The sequence below is a fragment of the Macaca fascicularis genome, chromosome 6, assembly GCF_037993035.2.
Source record: "Macaca fascicularis isolate 582-1 chromosome 6, T2T-MFA8v1.1".
In the NCBI taxonomy this organism is placed as follows: Eukaryota; Metazoa; Chordata; class Mammalia; order Primates; family Cercopithecidae; genus Macaca; species Macaca fascicularis.
This window is the reverse complement of record NC_088380.1, coordinates 27,036,191-27,056,178: the sequence shown is the minus strand read 5'-3', so window position 1 is coordinate 27,056,178 and position 19,988 is coordinate 27,036,191. Positions and strand designations below refer to the sequence as shown.

The window sequence follows — 19,988 nt, the reverse complement described above, 5'->3', positions numbered from 1 at the left end:
CACCTACTCGTAATAAATTATACTTAGCAAACCAACAAAAGAGGAGTAATTTCTCAATGTGATGCTGGGTATTTAGCAGAAGAAAGACGCTCTAAATTGAGGGCAGATATCTAGGAAGAGTCAATTTATCATCTTTTAATTTTAAAGAGACACTTAAGCCTGTGTTTACATGTCTTCTGTCTAGAAAATAAAGATGTGTAATTTGTATCATGGTAGGTAATCAATGTAAGTTTACATTTAGTAAGTTATCCATTAAAACAGTGTTATCCTATGTTTGAGTAAAGTAAGTTCCTCCAAAAAACATTCTTGCAAACACGTTGATTACAGCAAATTGTAGATTAATCACTGAAGTCATTTTATCCTTGATGGTAGTGGTTGTTTTCCATGGGAGCTGTCCACATATTTTTTGTATCCACTTACGGAATAGCACAGGGTTATTTTTGTTTGTTTGTTTGTTTGTTTTGTTTGTTTGTTTATTCCTGGACACAAATGTCTTATATGGAATCTGATAACAATAGGTTACAAAAAATTAGGAAATTTACCTTAAGAAATTCATCTCACTTGCAGTTACTCTTCTATAATCATCTTCTTACGTGCTCCTTTACATTTGAGACCAAGAAAAATGATCAGTCTTAACTTTTTACAGTCACACTATTGGGAAAACAATTTTTATCCTCCAAAGTTTGGCATCAACTACAAAAGAGATTTGTGATCTATGTTTTCTTTTCATTTTAACAAATAACAAATTAGAATATTTAGTTTTGTAATAATAGTTTTTAATTCCATATCCTCATTCCAGTGTTTCCTTTGAACCAAATTGCTTCATAATAGAATATTTTGAGTAGAAACCTTCTCCTGATCATCTCAATCTTATTTCTGAATACACATAATATTTACATAAGTAAATAGTTTTGATTTTCAATAGTACTGTAGTCTACATAGCATTTTATCACAAGTTCCACCACATATATACTATACACCACGCTGCTTAGATTTTTAATTTCTTTTACAATTTATTAGATCAAAGACATAACCTTATTCTCTAATGTCATGTGATCTTGCCCTTACGTTTATAACAAAACTAGTAAAGTCTCAGATAATCTCTGAATAATCAGAAGTGTATGTTGAATGTTTTTTACTAGAGTGTACTCTCTTATTATGCAATTGAGTAATACCAAGAGACAAATGAAGTATTAATAATCACATTTCCATTTTAATTGTGTCCTGAAAATTAAACTTGTTAATACTAAATTCCTTTAAATTGTTCGCCTTTCCTTTCTATTCCTTGTGTGAACAGACCACACAACCCATGTGTTAGGGGTGCTTGTACTTTCAGAAAGAGCCATAAGCTCCAAAAGCTACACAATCCTTTGGTAACCATGGACAAAAACATAATAGAGAGAAGTCCCCTTATGAGTTGTACTTTCCTCACTGGAGTCCATCAACTTGGGTTAGAACAGCCAAGAGGGTTGAGGTCTTACTATCATTAAAGTGGCTTTGTGATGGAAATATCACTATAGCTAACTAAGATAAGAAAATACCTCTCCTCTTATCTTGGCAAAGATGGGCATGTTAGACCTTACAAATTCCACTAGGCACAAAGAAAATCAGCATGTACTAGTTAGTAGCATAAGACAGAGAATTAGACAGCAAGCCTATACCACAAGGCTGGCTCACTAAAATGCTTTACTTAAATCTGATCAACTGTATGAAGGTCTTGAACAAAATAATATAAAATATTATTTACAGCATTATGAGATACTGGTTGTTTGATACATTGCTTATGGCATTTCAGGGATGGAACATCTTCAAAAATCCAACTTTCAGAACATGTGGAGTGCTTAATCTGTTTAGAAAAATTGAAAACAAAACAAACAAAAATGGGTAATAATTTTGAACATGGAAAGAAAAACCATCTCTAACACTTAGGATATAACTAAGACAGAAATTGTGGTTCATAAGGACCACAAAAGTAACAGTAAGTGTATTAAAATAAATAAATTACTAGATAATCTTTAAATCAAACAATAATCAAAAATATTTTTTTCCAACCTCTCTAGACCATATTAGAAACTTGGCTTGTTCAGAAGTTGTTTTCAGAGAAAAAAAAATAATTTTAAATGTCTTTAATATTGAAGAAAATAGTTATTCTCAGATAATTGAAAGATTAAAAAGGAAGTTTATAACTATGAAGAGAAAATTAACATGACTAAATAATAATAATAAATGAGAAAGAATTAATATATTCAAAAGATAGTTCTTAAAAAATTAAATAACAATTTTTAAGCCCCAGAAAGAGAGGAGAAAGAGGAAAGAGAGACCACAGGTATACATAAATTTCATGAATTTAATTGTTTTAATTTTAGCTTACAAAAATAAATGAAAACTTGTAAAGTTTGTCTTTCTGACAAAAAACACATGATTGTCTCAATAGATGCAGAAAAGGCTTTCAATAAAATTCAACATCCATTCAGGTTAAATCTCTTAATAAACTAGATAACAAATGAAATTACTTCAAAATAATCAGAGTCATTTATGACAAACCAACAGCCAACATCATACTGAATGGGCAAAAACTGGAAACATTCCCCTTAAAAACTGACACAATACAAAGACGCCCTCTCTTACCACTCCTGTTCAAAATAGTGTTGGAAGTGTCGATCAGGCCAACTGCACAAGAGAAATAAGTAAAGTCATCCAAAAAGGAAGAGACGAAGTCAACCTATCCCTGTTTGAAGATGATATGACCCTGTATGTAGACTTAAGAATTTTAAAAGTGAAATCAGTATTTGAGGGTTTCACAGTCTAGTTTTATTTAAAGAACGGATCTCCCCAAAGAATTTTCAATCAATTTTAGGGCATAGAAAACTCAACAATGTATTTTAAATAGCCAGTATGTCTTTAATACCAACACCAGATGAAATTACCATAAAAGAGAAAATTATAGATATCATCTGAACTTACTTATGCATATAGATGCAAATATGTAAATAAAGCAGTGCTTAGAATAGACAGTATATTAAGAGAAAGATATTCTATATGATTTTATAGTAATTTTCCAAAATTTAAGGGGTTTTTAGTTTTAAAACATGTATTAAAACAATTTTGAAAAATGATGGTTTTAAAAATAAATGTACATATATGCTGATAATTTTTAATTTAAAAATCTAAGTAATATAGAGATAAGGATCAGGAGATCCACTTAAATAGGATGTAAATTATTTCCAGAACTTCAGAGTAGATATTAATCTAAATATTGTAAAACTAAAATATACTTTTAAAATATATAGTTCCTGTAGGGACAATCTTGAGTTTTCTTTGCAGACAATTAAATTGTCTGTTATTTATGCAGTTTTTATTTCTTTCTTTTCAAAATTTTCCTTTTAATACGTTAATTACTTTATTATTCTTCTAGTCTCAATGCTCTGAATGTGCCATCTAGTATACTTTTAAAGAGAAATAGTGTAAGCATGTTTCTTGTTTCTTTGTAGACTTAAAAGGCAAATGTCACTGTTTACCATTAATTTTTAATGAGAAAATGAATCTCTCATATAATAATAATATAATATTGATAGCATGTATTGAATTGAGGTGGTGAGCAATTGGTGTCTGCTACAATGTTTTTCAAAAGTTCACCTTTTTAGTTTATAAAGTAACTATATTTTATGAGAAGAATTTTAAAGTGTTGCTCTTCCACAAACTTTGCCTGAAACAGAGTAATTTGATGGATACATATATTTATTTTCTATCTTGGACTCTATATCTTAATATTTTGCTTGTCTCTTTCTTGATTGCCTCTTTTAAAATTTTTTCCATGTGTGAATTATTATGCACCATTAGAGACTCTACTCCACCTCTACAATCTTAACTCTCTCTCTCTCTGTCTCTCTGTCTCTCTCTCTCTCTCTCTCTCTGGATATTTCTACAAATGCAAGGCTTTTCCTGGCCATTTTGCCAGCTGGGAACCTCTGGATAACAATGCTCCCTGCTTGCTCAGCCACACTCTCTACCGCAGGAGATGGCATGTTCACTTGGCCTGCTGAGGCCACACCTGACTTGTGCACTGGCTCACCCCGTGGCTGAGCTGGGCATGCCCCAACCCACTTGTGTTAGCTTATACCTGTGTTTGGCAGTTCCTGAGTTCTCGTCCCATATCCAAGAAGAATGTGGATATGCTGCCAACTGAAGGATGACGAAGGTGGAGAATAATTTTATTGAGTGATGGGAAACCTCTCAGCAGAAAAGGGGACGGAGGGGTGGATCCCCACCGGAAGTCAGTGGTTTCTCTCCCAGCGTGGCTGGGTCTGGGGCTTGTATGGGCTCAGAATAGGGGAGTGTGTACTGATTGGTTTGTGAGTAGACAAAAAAAAGTTACAACAAAGGCACCACTCAAAGGTGGGCATGACAGTGTAAAAAAAAGCCAATTAGGGAAGGGTAGGCATATGTAAAACAGGTAAAGGGTGAAGATCAATCATGGGGAAATCACACCAAACCAGAAGACAGGTTCTCAATCTGGTCCATGGATTTACTTGGGACGTATAGCTAGGATTTAAACTGTCTTTGGGTCGAAGGTGGGGGGGTTTCTCTGGGGTCCAACCCTGTCTGCCTTACCATTTGTCTGTCTCCTGCTGCTCTCACTACTATTCCATGGAAAAATATTTCCTAATGTGTGATTTTCATATGTTTTTGTATAAGACTGACATGAATAGATATTCACTCAACAGAACAACTATATTTCACAGGCTAAAACTCTGAAGACTTCCTTTAAAAAGTCTCAGATTATTTATTCATTTTAATAATAAGAATTAAACATTGTCTAGGGAGTTTTAATTTTATTGATCAATAATATATGTACTGAATTATATAGAAATAATTATTTGCACAAATGCAGGCATACTCCACTTTTGTTCTAAGTACCTGCTACTTGAATTGGCCAAAATAATTTAAACAGTTAGTTTACTGTCATCTATTCATAACTCACTAAGGTGTAAAAAAATTTGATCTAGATGTTTTGTTTTTGAAACCAAAATTTAGTATTGTACTTTAGAATTTAGAAAAATTGAACAATTCATTTGAATTACTCAGTAATATTACAAAATATGAAGAAATATCTGGTGGAGAACATTCACTGCAGCCTTCAAAGTTTGCAGACTTCAAAGTCTCTTTCAGGGTCAAGAAACCTCCTCTAGTCTGAAGAGAGCGAGTTTCCAAATTAAGTTGCCACTACTCTGAAATGCCTTATAATCACACATCTCCCTGTAATGTTAGTTATGTCAATATTGGGGCTTCAAAATTCAGTTAATAACATAGTCCATAGACATATTTACATACTTCAGAGCAAACTGTACTCACTCACATAATCAGGTTTCTATAAAATAAATATTACAGTAAAAAGTTGGACATTGCAGCAGTGAGTATATGTTTTTTAACATTAGCCCTAACAAATACATTATTTTTTTTGAGTTGGAGCCTCGTTCTGTCACCCAAGCTGGAGTGCAATGGCATGTTCTTGGCTCACTGCAATCTCCACCTCCCCACCTCCTGTGTTCAAGGGATTCTCCTGCCTCAGCCTCTCTGGTAGCTGAGATTATAGGCATGTGCCAGCACACCCAGCTAATATTTTGTGAGCATTTTTTAATGGAGACGGGGTTTCACCATGTTGGTCAGGCTGGTCTCAAACTCCTAACCTCAAGTAATCTGCCCACTTTAGCCTCCCAAAGTTCAGGAATTACAGGTGTGAGCCATCACGCCTGGACCCAAATACATTTTACTTAAACATAACTCAGTAGTTACTTAAATGTTTATTTAAATGTATCTCAATATTCGTGCATCATATGTCAAAAGGTATCAAATTCATAATAAATGAAGTGTCACTAAGTCCAAGGAGTTGCTATTCCTTGTCTACATCATGAGATATAAAAGGTACTGGCTCTAATTATTGAGGTATTTGTATGTATGCTTTACTCATGGAAAACTTTTGGAGAGCTTGGGGTTGGCTTTTAAAAATATGCTTCTGCCACAATAAAATCCACCTAGAGAACCTGTAGAACTTTTCTTGTCTATGTGAGGTTTTTCACTTACATACATACACTACACCATGATGAAGAGTAAATAACTTTTTGAAAAAAAAAAAATAATTGTGCCCATGTTATAACTTGAAACCTATCATTTGAACTGATTTTGTTTTTTTGTGTGACATTCTTCAAAGATTAAACAAACTCAAAGTGAAAACCTGAGCCTCTGTATTCCACTTTTTCCTATACTTGTACATGACTGAGACCTCTGGATTTTTAACACACATTTGTGTGATCTTATGGACAGGGTATTTGTCATTTCTTTGTGTCGTAACTCCCATTCTTGTCATTACTCATGGTCTTCAATGTGCAAAGTCAATTACTTTAAATTTGTTAATCTAAGTCCATACATTCATTGTATATTTTGTAGGAAATTTATACTTTAAAAAAACTTTTAAATAAAATATTAACTTGCCAGATAATACACATTTTTCCTTAAATTTGACATTATTAAGAGTCCAAGGAAAAATGGAAGGAACTTGACAGAGAGTTTCTACCAAGTTTTCTTCTAGGATGTTATCAAGAGTGTAAGCAACATATAAGAAGTATGTGAAGGGAAAATAACTCAAGTCCAGAGCTTTTATTCATGAGATATTTTGTCTCCCCCAGGGAAACAATTTTGTGATTAAAGTTTATATTTCTCATTCATCATTTCTTATTAGGCTATTGGTTATATTATGGTAATAGAAAACATATTATTAAAACTCTTGGTACGTCAATGTAGTATAGTAATGTGGAATTCCCAGGGGATGCCTGTCAAAACTTGTTTTCATATATCTTATAAATATTCGCTTGTGAAAGTAGGCAGTTTCTATTTTAACTCTGTGTTGTTCAATTAACTTAAAGCTGAACATGTATAAAATTGATCTTATGTTTTCAACAAACAAATCAGTTGCTTATAGTCATTTAAAGCACAAGTTACTTACATGTGTCATGTTAAATGGTATTTAAAAAGAAAATAAAAACAAAAATGTATTTATTCATTTTAATGTCTTAATATAGGCAGGACCTCTAAAATTTTTAACTTATTGTTCCTCAGATATTTTAAATGTATTATGTGATTTCATATGCTTCGTAGTTTGTGTTGTCCTTAATTCAACTTATCATCATGAAGAAAGAGTTAATGCAAAGATAAATACGTGCATAGTATTACCTCAAGTAACACTTTTTGATGAAAACATATTTTTTGTACATGAAAGTCCTAAAAAAGCAAAAAATTCACCATAAAAACATTTCATTACAATATTATTGATGTACTCTTTACATTTAATTTGCATTTGGCAATCCCAATATGTGCTCTGGAGTTTTATGGATTGCTGATTCAATATATAAGTGGCTATAATAAACCTTTCCAGATCCAAGTCCTTTAAAAGAGTTCGATATCACTGACAGCATAACAGAAGAATTCTTTTATGCAAACATTACATTAAGGTGAGATAAATCTAAGAAATGGTCACATAGGCACATATGACACCATCACATGAGAAATTAACTTGAATTAGTTTGTTTTGATTTGTTTGGTACTCTGAGAAGTCATCATCCAAGAGACTAGGGCTCTCAGAAACCACAGTGTTTGAGGTTCTGATGGTCACCCAAGTAGTAGAGAAGTACTTAAGAACTGCCTTTTAGAAATGCTGTTACAGTGGGAGCTAGGAGCACCAATAAGGAAACAACAGGCACGTTTTGGAGAGAAAAAAATACGGGTTTCCCTGAGGACAAACATCACAGGACACTAAGAGAAGCATCAATATCAGAACAAAAACTTCAGCAAGTAGCAAAGTTATCTGAACCTGGCTGTGTGGTTCATTTCCTCTCTCTGTCTCTCTCTCTGTCTTTCCTCCCTCCTCATCCATCACACTCACTGAGCCAGATGACTTGTTGCAAACAAAGAGTTTCCAATTTGGTGATGCTCCTAACTGCAATCAAAATGAGAGGGAGGGGCCGGGCGCGGTGGCTCAAGCCTGTAATCCCAGCACTTTGGGAGGCCGAGACGGGGGGATCACGAGGTCAGAAGATCGAGACCATCCTGGCTAACCCGGTGAAACCCCGTCTCTACTAAAAAGTACAAAAAACTAGCCGGGCGAGGTGGCGGGCGCCTGTAGTCCCAGCTGCTCGGGAGGCTGAGACAGGAGAATGGCGTAAACCCGGGAGGCGGAGCTTACAGTGAGCCGAGATTGCGCCACGGCACTCCAGCCTGGGCCACAGAGGGAGACTCCGTCTCAAAAAAAAAAAAAAAAAAAGAGAGGGAGATTCTCTCTGGAGAAAAGAGACCCCAATTTAAGCACATATTGAAAGAAGGAGGAATAAATTAATATGCAGAGATAATCAAACACAGAACAAAGTGTACACTACTTTGTGTTTGGTTCGGTAGAAATAAACAAAACAACAAATTACGTCTCTATTCCTGAATACTGCATACTTTATGTTTAAACAGGTGCTTTCCACAAAAGCCCCACAAGACAAAGAGCTGGCATTTAAACGTAGGTCATTCAGAAGGCATGGATAGCCACATCAGTTATTGTTTCCCCTGCACAGTCAGGATCACATGAAGAAGATGGAAGAGTGAATTGAAGAGTTAGGTGGAAATGGAGTGAAAAAGCTGAGAAACATCACATTTCCTTCCCACTGCATTCTTCAGAGGCTCAGCCATGCTGAAGCTGAATCTTTCTGTTTGCTTCTGCAGCATCTATTTGTCATTCCTTCTTAATTTTAGATGGAGTGCAATGTAGTTTCAGGCAAACTAAATCCATATCCCAGCCAGTTTAATCCAGTTTTTTAATTTGTGCTTTCTATCTCTCTGGAATGAGCAATGCAGAGATTAACATGCAATTTATGCTATGTAATCAAATACTGAAGGTATTTATAAGGCCTGGGTCAGCTTCCATGAGGAAAGCCAATGATAGAGTCAAAAAACCCACAAAGAAATTATGGTGGGACCTCCCTAACACTGGATTTGATAGTTTTTGATTTCTAATTTTCCTTTCTTCTTCTTCTTTTTGATTTAAACACAATGGTTTAGTCTATAAAACAACAGAGGTCATAACTATAAATTCTGGTAATTATAGCATGTGCTATATACCCCACAAAATACATTTGTACATTTTTTAAACTTTAGTGCTTCTCTCGTTCCATTCCCACTGCCACAACAGCATTAAGCAATGTTCACATCATTTCACACCTTAACCATCACTTCTTAACAGGCCTGTATGGTCCTTATATTTCCCCCAGTCAATCTATGTGCTCTCTCCCTATAGCACTTTTTCAATGCCAACCCTTCCAATCAAGTAAATAACATAATTAAAGATCCATGATGGAATCGAACAAAAGATCAGGGAAGGAACCAAGTTTTGGGAGGGTGACCAGAGAAGGCCTCTCATAAGTAGTGACATTTAAGCTGATTATGCTGAGACCTGAAGTTAGCAAGTGGTTGCATAGTCCAGGTTAGACTATGAAAGGAAGGCACAGTATAACTGGTAGCTCTAGGAGTCAGGGAGGAGAGGAGATGGTGGATTTTTTTCCTGGATTTCTTTACAACTCTTTGAATTAACCCAAGTTCCATGCAAATATTCCCCATGAAAATGTATCTATTCTGTTACCCTTTCAAATGCTTAGCAAGTCCAGCATTGCTCATGCAATTCCTTCCATCAACTCCACCTTCAAGATCTAAAGACCACTCTCTTTTTGAAGAGCACACAGCCAGAAGGCAACATTCCTACTACTGAATTCTAGTGGCCTTTTTTTTTTTTTAACTTTTGTTTTAAGTTCAGCAGTACCTGTGCAGGTTTGTTATATAGGTAAACTTATGTCATGGGGTTTGTTTTACAGATTACTTCATCACTCAAGTATTAAACCTAATACTCACTAGTTATTCTTCCTTATCCTCTCCCTTCTCCCACTCTTCCCCTCGAATATGTCTGAGTGTGTTGTTCCCTTCTGTGTTTCCATGTGTTCTTATTATTTAGCTCCCACTCTTATAAGTGAGAACATGCAGCTTTTGGTTTTCTGTTCCTGTGTTAGTTTGCTAAGGATAACGACCTCTAGCTTCATCCATGCTCCTGTGTAGGATATAATCTTGTTCTTTTTTTGGCTGTATGGTATTCCATGGTGTATATGTACCACATTTTATTTATGCAGTCTACCACTGAGGGGCATTTAGGTTGATTCCAGGTCTATGATATTGTGAATAGTGCTGCAATGTACATACACATGCATGTGTCTTTATGGTAGAACAATTTACATTTCTTTGAGTATATACCCATTAATAAGATTGTTAGATTGAATGATATTTCTGTTTTTAGGTCTTTGGGAATCTCTACATTGTGTTCCACAATGGTTGAGCTAATTTACACCCCTACCAACCTTTCCTTTGTTATTTAAGCCAGTATAACTAAGAAGTTATCTTTTTGATAGGAAAAATTTCTAATAACTAAATATGACATTGATTGTCTTAAGTGTTAATTATTCTCTTATAGCAATACTCATCATTTCATTTTTGTAAGGTTGTATACTGTGTGTTATGTGAATGACCATTCCTTGAGTATTATATCAGTATAGCTTATAGACTGACTACTTTATCTTTCTTTGCTAAGAAAGTTTATAAAAGTGCAGAGTAAGATTGATTTTATCCAATTATTTTTGTATTCTCCCATACAAAAAGGCAACAAAACATTCAGAGGACCATATTAGATTCCCATTCCTTAGTTTGTCTAAGGAAACTTTCCAGCCCAATAAGGCAAGGGCATCATCACAAGTCCTTTAGACATCAGACATGGAGATACTCTAGAAAGTTGATAAGCATTCTTTACAAGTTCAGACATAAGGAGATTAGGGACAGCTTTGCAGAATCAGCATAGTATTATGAACTGACAATCACCTTGAAGAAGACAGCTCATTAGCAACCTAAACCACGAAAACACCATAGAAAACTAAAGATCTCCATGGGTGACATGGAGCAGAAAGCTGTCAGTGAACACTGCTACTTCTTTAGCACAATTGCCTTTAAAGGAAAAGCTAATGGGAAAAAAAACAGAAAACCGGATCAATAAAATCAGCATGACCTTCAAATGGCAGGAGGCACAGCATGTTATCCAACCAAGTTAATAGTTTGTTGAGCAGTTAAACACCACCTATTTTGAGGGTTTTGATATTTATATATGACACGGACATTACATATACAACTTTTGAAACATAATTACTTAGAAATTGATGAAATATGTTCCATATTTGACAAGAAAATGACAAAAAACAATGATTAAGGCCATCTCAATATTAGAAAGGCAAAGAGTATTTGTGGCAGTTTTACAGAAGTATCATAAGTATCATATAAAACAAGAATTTTTAATGAGAGAAAAGGAATATGTGTGGTCTCTGGTTTATATTAGAAAAGTAAAGAAGTGAGTGTCTTTGTTCTAAAGCATAGACATAATAGGCAAGTTCACAGAGAAATGTCAAATAACTGAGATATATTTATATTTTATAATTCCTATATCTGTATAAATCCAATGTACAACTTTAGCTCCTACCTTTCTATGATACAATTCTCTATTTTCATTGATTATATAACATTTAACCAAAAATGAAAAGTGAAAATATTACCAGTAGTAACGAAGGCACAAATTTATAGAAATAAAGGAAACAGAGAGACAGGGAGACAATGAGAGAGATTTGTTTATGTAGATATATAAAATCTAACCAATCTATCAACTATTGCTAAACAATGATTAGCAATGTAATGATTAACACTCAGTAAGTCTATGGAGTAGGGAGACCTAGGAATGTGAAGTAATGAATATTTCTCAGGTTGAAAACTACAAATAACAGAAGTAAAACTAAATTTCTGCATTTTTTTGAGTATTCGTTGGCATGCCTATTTTTTTTTTTTTTTTTTTTTTTTTGAGACGGAGTCTCGCTGTGTCTCCCAGGCTGGAGTGCAGTGGCATGATCTCGGCTCACTGCAAGCTCCGCCTCCCGGGTTCACGCCATTCTCCCGCCTCAGCCTCCCAAGTAGCTGAGACTACAGGTGCCCGCCACCTCGCCCGGCTAGTTTTTTGTATTTTTAGCAGAGACGGGGTTTCACCATGTTAGCCAGGATAGTCTCGATCTCCTGATCTCGTGATCCACCCGCCTCGGCCTCCCAAAGTGCTGGGATTACAGGCTTGAGCCACCGCGCCCAGCCGGCATGCCTATTTTTGTCAGTGCGTAAATCTAGTTCTCAATACTACTTCAAGTAGTAAAGGAAGGAGTAATCAAAACCCAAGGATGAAAGGCACTCAAGGTACAAAACCTTGTTAATTAGATTGATTGTGGTAACCATTTCATAATGAATACACATATCAAAGCATCTGTTGTACAACTTAAATATACACCTGTTTATTTTCGAGTTTATCTTCAATAAAGCTGAGGGAGAAAAGAGTACAAACCTATTGTGAACATTAAGTGTTCTCACCACAAAAGCTCTAGCTATGTGAAGTAATGCATGTTAGTTATCTAAATTTAACCATTCCACAATATATATTTACTGTAAAACATCATGTTGTACATAATAAATATGTATAATATTACATGTCGATTTGAAGAAATAAGTTAAGAATCTATCATGTGGCTTCTCTGAAATGTTTAAATGCCTAAAATATTTTAAAATGTTTAAATAATGCATTTTTTATGAAATAGCATAACATCTGTTGTGGGATGTAGAAGGACATATACATAAAATAAATCTTCCCCATTCTATAATAAAATAGCTATGCAATTATTAAGCGATAAAAATCAAAAGTTATTTATGTTTTTTAAAACCCACTCATAGCTTAACAACAATAAACACTGCCACTGCTTTTCTCCCTCAGTAACGATTTTACCTGTTTAAAAATATAGAAACTACATAAAATGAATGGGGAATTTAGTTTCCTCTGGAGGAAATTCTAAAGCTTGCTTCTTGGATTGAAACCGTAAATGGGTAACTAATGATATTTGATATTCCAGGATATGATTATAAATAATAATCTAAAATATACAGTAAAATTGAATTTTGACCTTTTATTCACTTCCAAATAAACATGATAAAAGACCATTGAGACTAGGGAATTTAAAGTAAAGAAAAAAATCAATAATATTTGGTAGACTTTCCTCAGTAGACTAGAATATATCTTTATGTCTGTGCTAAGCTGCATGTAAAGTCACTTTTTTGCATTGACAAAACTCTTCAATTATTATAGAGACAAAAAACTTTCCTAATCATTTTAGGTTACATCTCAGGAGAATATTATTTAGATTTCCAAATTTTTTTCTCTGTTATTTAGTTAAAGTCACTTCAATAATTGTTGAAATAAAGAAAAATTACATACTTTAAGAGAGGATTTTTCTCTTTATTTAATTTTTACCAATCTAGTTCAAAAATTTCTTCCTGTGAAGTCTTGGTGATCACTTATTTTGTCAAATTTCTTAATGTTTTTAGTTGCTTATTTCTTTAGGTCATAAATATTGTTATGAATATTTTGAAAACATACGCTACAGCTATGTCAAACTAAAGCAGTTCCTATTTTTGATAGTCTTTATTATGTTCTAGAGCATTGAACATATGTTTTTATACATACATATGCATATATATTTATCTATAAACATATATTTTAATTTTCAAGCTCTAAATACATATATTTTTGAAGTCTGAATTTGATGGGTCAGAAATAAAATGTTCTAAAATCACGCTCTTTAAATGAGACTCTAGCTTAAAAGTCATATAGGCCCCGGGCCGACTTCATCCCACAGGTGCGCTTTGTTTGACTTTGTAATCGCCATTTTTAAAAGGTAAATTCCACTTAAATACCCCATAGGCACTTGAAGATTTTACCTTTGATCTCCTTTGACTCCTTGATGAGATAAGTTGAGGGGGTGGAGAGAAGTCATCTGCACATTGTTAAGAAGTTAAATATTAGAATGTGCTAGTAAAGAAAGTTTCTGTAATTCATGGAGCTTCTTGAAAAAAAAAAAGTTAAGAATTATGATATGCCTGTCTTAGTCAGCTGGCTGCTGTAATGAAATATGACAGACTGGGTGGCTTAAGCAACAGACATTTATTTCTGACAGTTTTGGAGGCTTGGAAGTCATAAACTGTTAGTCTTTTCAGTTCCTAGGGAAGTTTCTCTTCCTAGCTTGCAGATGTCATCTTGCTATATCTGCTCATGGAGGGGACACAGAAAGAGAATCTCTCTTGGGTCTCTTCTTATAAGGACACTGATACCATCAGTAGAACACCACACTGATGACCTCATGTGAACTTAATTATCTCTCAAGGCCACATCTCCAAATACCATAACTTTGGTAGTTATTGCTTTAAAATGTAACATACATTTTGGGAGGGAAACATACCCTCAATCCATAACAATTCCCATACAAAACCACTATCCCTTCTCTTCATTAATATTATAAAGACAATGTAAAACGGTTTTCTAATAAACCTTCATAATAGTTTTTGATATCACTCAAAATGACTGTGAAGTTGTAATCTTATTTAAAACATTGGAACTTCCACTTACCATTTCTATTACTCTGTATGTTATCTAGAATCAATATGTACAAGTCAAATTATAGATCAGGTTTAAAAATAAAGTAAGCAAGAGAATAAAAGCAACTGAATATGAGTTTCACAGCACCACAAAAGTGAGAGGTAAAGGAAACTGGTTGCCCTAAATTGAATGGTCTATTATACCCATATTTTTCTAAAATATCATAAATTCTATTCCCTCCTTCAAAGCCATCATTTAAACAACATCCTATTTTTATAATATTCCAAAGTGTAGCTGCTACTAAATTTGGGAGAAATTCTGAAGTCTGTTATTACTGTCACCACCTTGATCTTGAGAAAAAAAAAATGTTCTTGAGGACTGTTGCGAGGAGAATTGACAGAAAAGGGCCTTCACACTTGCCCCATTTTGTTCATCCCAAGTGTATTCAGAATGAACATTCTCATAGCTTTCATTTGCTCATGTTGAGTCTGCATATGGCTCTCAAAATAAAGAACAGCTTCTTCTTCAGATCCTAGCAGTATGGACATAGATTCTCCTATGGAGATGGAATTATTTTGTCTTTAACATATCATTGTCGCCAACTGGGCAATGCTCCAAGAATCACTTGTACCAAAAAGCAGAGCCACAAAAGAAAATGTATAAATGTACATAGTAAAAGTGGTTTCAGGGAAGTCATTTTTCTTCGATGAAATGAATTTTAAATTGTTTGACCTATATTTAGAGACTACAGCTTCTGAGAAATAGCAAAAGGGTGAAGCCTGTGGCTCTAACAAAAGTCATCACTTCATACCTCAGAAGTAGTAATAAAATAACATGAAAGATTGAAAAGCACTTTATATGTAGAATCTGATTTAAACTTCCCACACAGTTTATAAATCAAAAATTATTATTCTCCTTTTACCAGGATGGAAACTGAGCCTTCATGGTTATATCAGTAATTTTGACAGAAATATACATCTAGTAAGGGCCAAGACAACAGTCCACCTTTATCTTATTTTAAAAGCGCATTCTTTGGTAACTTTACTGTCCTTCCTCCTCCTAGAGAATGCATAGTTGGTACTGCCCAATAGAAAAAAAAAATCGCAATCTATTAAATTATGCATTCAGTAGCGCTCTAAATAATATCAGATTAAATTCCACCTTCAAATTGTTACTTCCTTTTCTTTTTATTATTGACCCTGGACATCCTATTCTCATCCGAATATTTACAAACATTCATCTACTTCCTGATTCTCTTTTCCCTGTTTGTCTTTCTTTCTTTTCTTTTCTTTCTTTCGTTCGTTCGTTCGTTCGTTCATTCGTTCATTCGTTCGTTCATTTACACGGAGTCTCTCTTTGTTGCCAGGCTGGAGTGCACTGGCGCGATCTCGGCTCACTGCAACCTCCATCTCCTTGGTTCAAGCGATTTTCCTCCATCAGCCTCCCAAGTAGCTGGGATTACAGGCATGAGCCACAATGCCCAGCTAATTTTTGTATTTTTAGTAGAGACAAGGTTTCACCATGTTGGCCAGGATGGTCTCAATCTCCTCACCTCGTGATCTGCCCGACTCGGCCTCCGAAAGTGCTGAGATTACAAGCGTGAGCCATCGTGGCCGGGCCTCCTGTTTCTCTTCTTCCTGCTCCTCCTCCACCTTCTCCTTGTCCTACTCTACTTCCTCTTCTTTTTTCTTTACCTTTCAAAATTTTCCTTATTATGGAAAACTATATGACATATGGACCACGTGTACTTATCTCTTGGGGGTGTACTTTTGTATTTCATTCTGGGTAAAAGTGTTTGTTCTTTATTTTGTGCTATGTTAACCACCTAACATCTCGTATTTTTTCACTGTTAAGGTGGGAAAGTGTAGAACCAGTGCAACATCTTAAGGAATAACTTTTCCAAAATCAAGATTTAAATGAAGATATTTTTCTATATCCTTGTTTCTTTGTAATTTATACCAAATAAGAACAATTTACATATATTTAGTCAAGTTATTTAAGTAACTGCTTTTCTATTATTGTCTAACTGCCTAGGTTTTTGCTTAATTAGCACTGCTATATCTTTACTTGGTAATAATAATTGCAGTTATTATGGGTGAAAAAATCATTAAATGAGAAGATATATAAACAATTTTATTAATGTAAGAAACACAAAACTTCTCAGTTTTTAATACAAACAGAGCAAAATATTTGAATGAATCTTAGATTATGTAAAACGTAAAAAATGTAAAATGAATAAAAAATGTTATATTACCGATCATGGGGTCTTGGACTCCCAATGCAATAAAAATTGACATGAGGCCAAAAGAGTTTTCCCAGACAAGGCTTCATTGAATCTTATGCCCAGGCATAATGGAGATAACACGAGAGAGAGAGAGAGAGAGAGAGAGAGAGAGAGAGAGAGAGAGAGAGAGAGAGAGAGAGAATTCCCTGATTGACTTTCCAAAAAGAGCCATTTGCAATTTTTTATTAGGCAAAGTGCAGTAATTATCAGGGATAGTATATGCAGGTCAAGATGGGCAAAGCACATGAAGGGTAGAATTTACAGGTTATCATATATCATTACAAAGATTATCTTGTATAATGACTCACCTAGTGGTCTGGTTGGTGGCAACAGTCTGCAAATCAGTTGATTAGCATTCCTTCCCAAGGTGGGACACTTCACAACATTGCTTTGATATTTTGAACCTCCTAAGGCAAGTTCCTGGAAGTCTTTAAGTAAAATACATAATGTTTAAACATTATGAGAGTGCAGAGCACAATATAGAATAACTATTATCTTTGTATAACTAAAGATTTAGGGTTAGTGCAATGGTATCAGTGAGAGAGTGGTGTGGGTTTTGTGATTAGTATGAATGCATGAAAGAATGCTCTCTCTAGTGGGAGTGAGTTGAAGGAAGCCCTGTTCCTACTCTATCTCATTCCCCCTTGAGAGATTTTATCCTTATTATTATTATTACTTTTATTTGAGACAGAATCTCACTCTCACCCAGGCTGGAGTTCAGTGGTGTGATCTTGGCTCACTGCAACCTCCACCTCCTGGGGTTAAGGAATTCTCATGTCTCAGCCTCCTAAGTAGCTTAGATTATAGGCATGTGCCAGGACACCTGGCTAATTTTTCTATTTTTAGTAGAGAAGGGATTTCATCATGTTGGCCAGGTTGGTCTCCAACTCCTGGAATCAAGTGATTCACCCATCTCAGTCTCCGAAAGTGCTAGGATTACAGGCATGAACCACCACTTCCAGCTTTGTCTTTCTTATTGTTAAGGGGAAAGGGCCAAAACTCTCATCTTCTGAAGCTACTTCATGCTGAATAGGATTGTTACTTTTGACTCACCATAGAGGGCATGAAAATGTCTTACTGATTGTTCTAAAGACATCTAGGGACTTGAAACTGTTTAAGCCTTGAAGTCATAAACCATCTGCACCCCTTGTTGAATATAATAAATAACCATTTTACTTAATTTGATCTTGAAAAATGTGTTAAACATCAAATGGTTTAAAACATTTGATATTAAAAAATAGAATTCCAGGTCACTATAAGACATTTATTCAGTCAAATAATAATCCAAGATTTTAAAAAGACAAAATCCTTTACTTACTGATAGAGGGGAGACTCAATTTTCCAAGCAACAAGACCCAAAAAGGACAGAATAAGGCCAAATGAATCTGTGTCTTACCTCCCTCTTTTTTCCTGTAGTCTACCTCAAAGGAAAACAAAAATCTATTGTCTCTCTATATTATATGAATATCTTGTTTCAAAGGGAAAACAAGATTTTACTCTTGAATTACTATATTTATACTAAAGCAAATTTTAATAAAAGTTTTATAAACCTGAAGCTATCTGATTTTAGCTAGTTTAATCATAAGGTGAGATTTTCATAACTGTTTATAATCTGTTACATTTAACTGCTAAAGAGTAGACCAGCGGTCTAAAAAATCCTGTTATTCTGAGACATGGGCAAAGATTCTGGCTCTGCATCAGTATGCTTTTATTTTAATGTCTAATATATGAAAAAAATAAATAAAATCCTTTAAATTTTGACCAGCTTGCTCATACACAAATATTTTAATATGATGAATCTTTTGTAAACCTTATGCAACTGTCTTAAAACTTGTTGTATTCTTTATTTAAACTTAAGACAATTCTTAAATCCTCTAAATTAGACAAAATTATTTTCTCTTAAAAAAAAGCACACTCTTCCATACCTTTTAATCAAAAACTCATACATTTTATTTTTAGTGTAAGCAGTTTTAATTATGTATCAGGTGTAAAGTCTATGACCTGCACCCGATACATAAGCCAAAGAACTCAAGGTTCAGGGGTAGTAACAAAAGCATCTAGAAAAGACCGTATCAGGTGCATTAACAAAAGCATCTAACAAATGACAGAATCACAGATAATGTCTGACTCTTCTGACAAAGCTATGGCTAACTTCATATATTCCCAGGCGTACCTGGGACATAACTCTAATAACTCTAAAGCAGAGAAAGTTGAAAAAGTATCACAAGTCATACAAGCAGTTTAAAAATTTAAAGTGAGGCAGTATAGGAAAAAAAAATCAGCCCTGACAAGTCACACAGATGAAATGGTAACTGCTAAATCAAATTCAGCCTAAAGCTGCCTCCTTATATATTTTAAATTTGGTCTAAAGGTTTCTCTGTACACGGTGAACTATAACCTAAATGGAGGTATAAGCAGATTGTAACCTTCTCTTGTGCCAATCGCTGAGTTGTGGCCAAAGGGGGCCAACTGTTCAAATTGTGTTCAAAGTGAGCACACGTTGAGCTCTAACAAATCCAGCTGTTTCTGTACCTCACTTCCATTTTCCGTACATCACTTTCCTTTTTTTGTCCATAAATCTCTTTCCACCATGTGGCTTTGCTAGAGTCTCTTTGAGCCTACTCTGGTTCTATAAACCACCTAATTTGTGAATCGTTCCTTGCTCAATTAAGCTCTGTTAAATTAACTTTGGCTAAGGTCTTTCTTTTAACATAACCAAAGTCCTGATGGGTCTTAAATGCCAGGGCATATTTTCTCCCTACCTTAAGTCAAATGGCAGGAAGAGGGAACCTTTTCTAACTTAGCTGACCATGCTAAATTCCTAACCATTCCTAACCTAAAACTTGTTGTATTCTTTATTTAAACTTAAGACAATTCTTAAATCCTCTAAATTAGACAAAATTATTTTCTCTTAAAAAAAAGCACACTCATGGTTGCTTAAAAAAAAGCAACCATGAAGTGAAAAACCTAACCATGTATCTCTTGGAGTGATGTTTTCCAAGGTCGCTGAAGCAAGGCTCTGGCATCCCGCAAAGAACCTGACCAGATCCAACTGCCTGAAGACCAGATGGACTTCAGCACCAACCTTTCACTGATGTTCTCCTCATCCTGTCTCATTGTAGTACTACAATC

The 19,988-nt window shown here is 34.7% G+C and overlaps 1 long non-coding RNA gene across 1 annotated transcript; it reads right to left on the bottom strand.

Moving 5' to 3' along the window:
- Window positions 1-434: 434 nt before the first annotated feature.
- On the bottom strand, window positions 435-17,336 carry LOC135971247 (uncharacterized). The gene is made up of 3 exons (XR_010587315.1): window positions 17,165-17,336; window positions 13,918-13,973; window positions 435-599 (listed from the first exon to the last, which is right to left on the bottom strand). It is a non-coding gene; the product is annotated as an uncharacterized lncRNA (long non-coding RNA).
- Window positions 17,337-19,988: the final 2,652 nt, after the last annotated feature.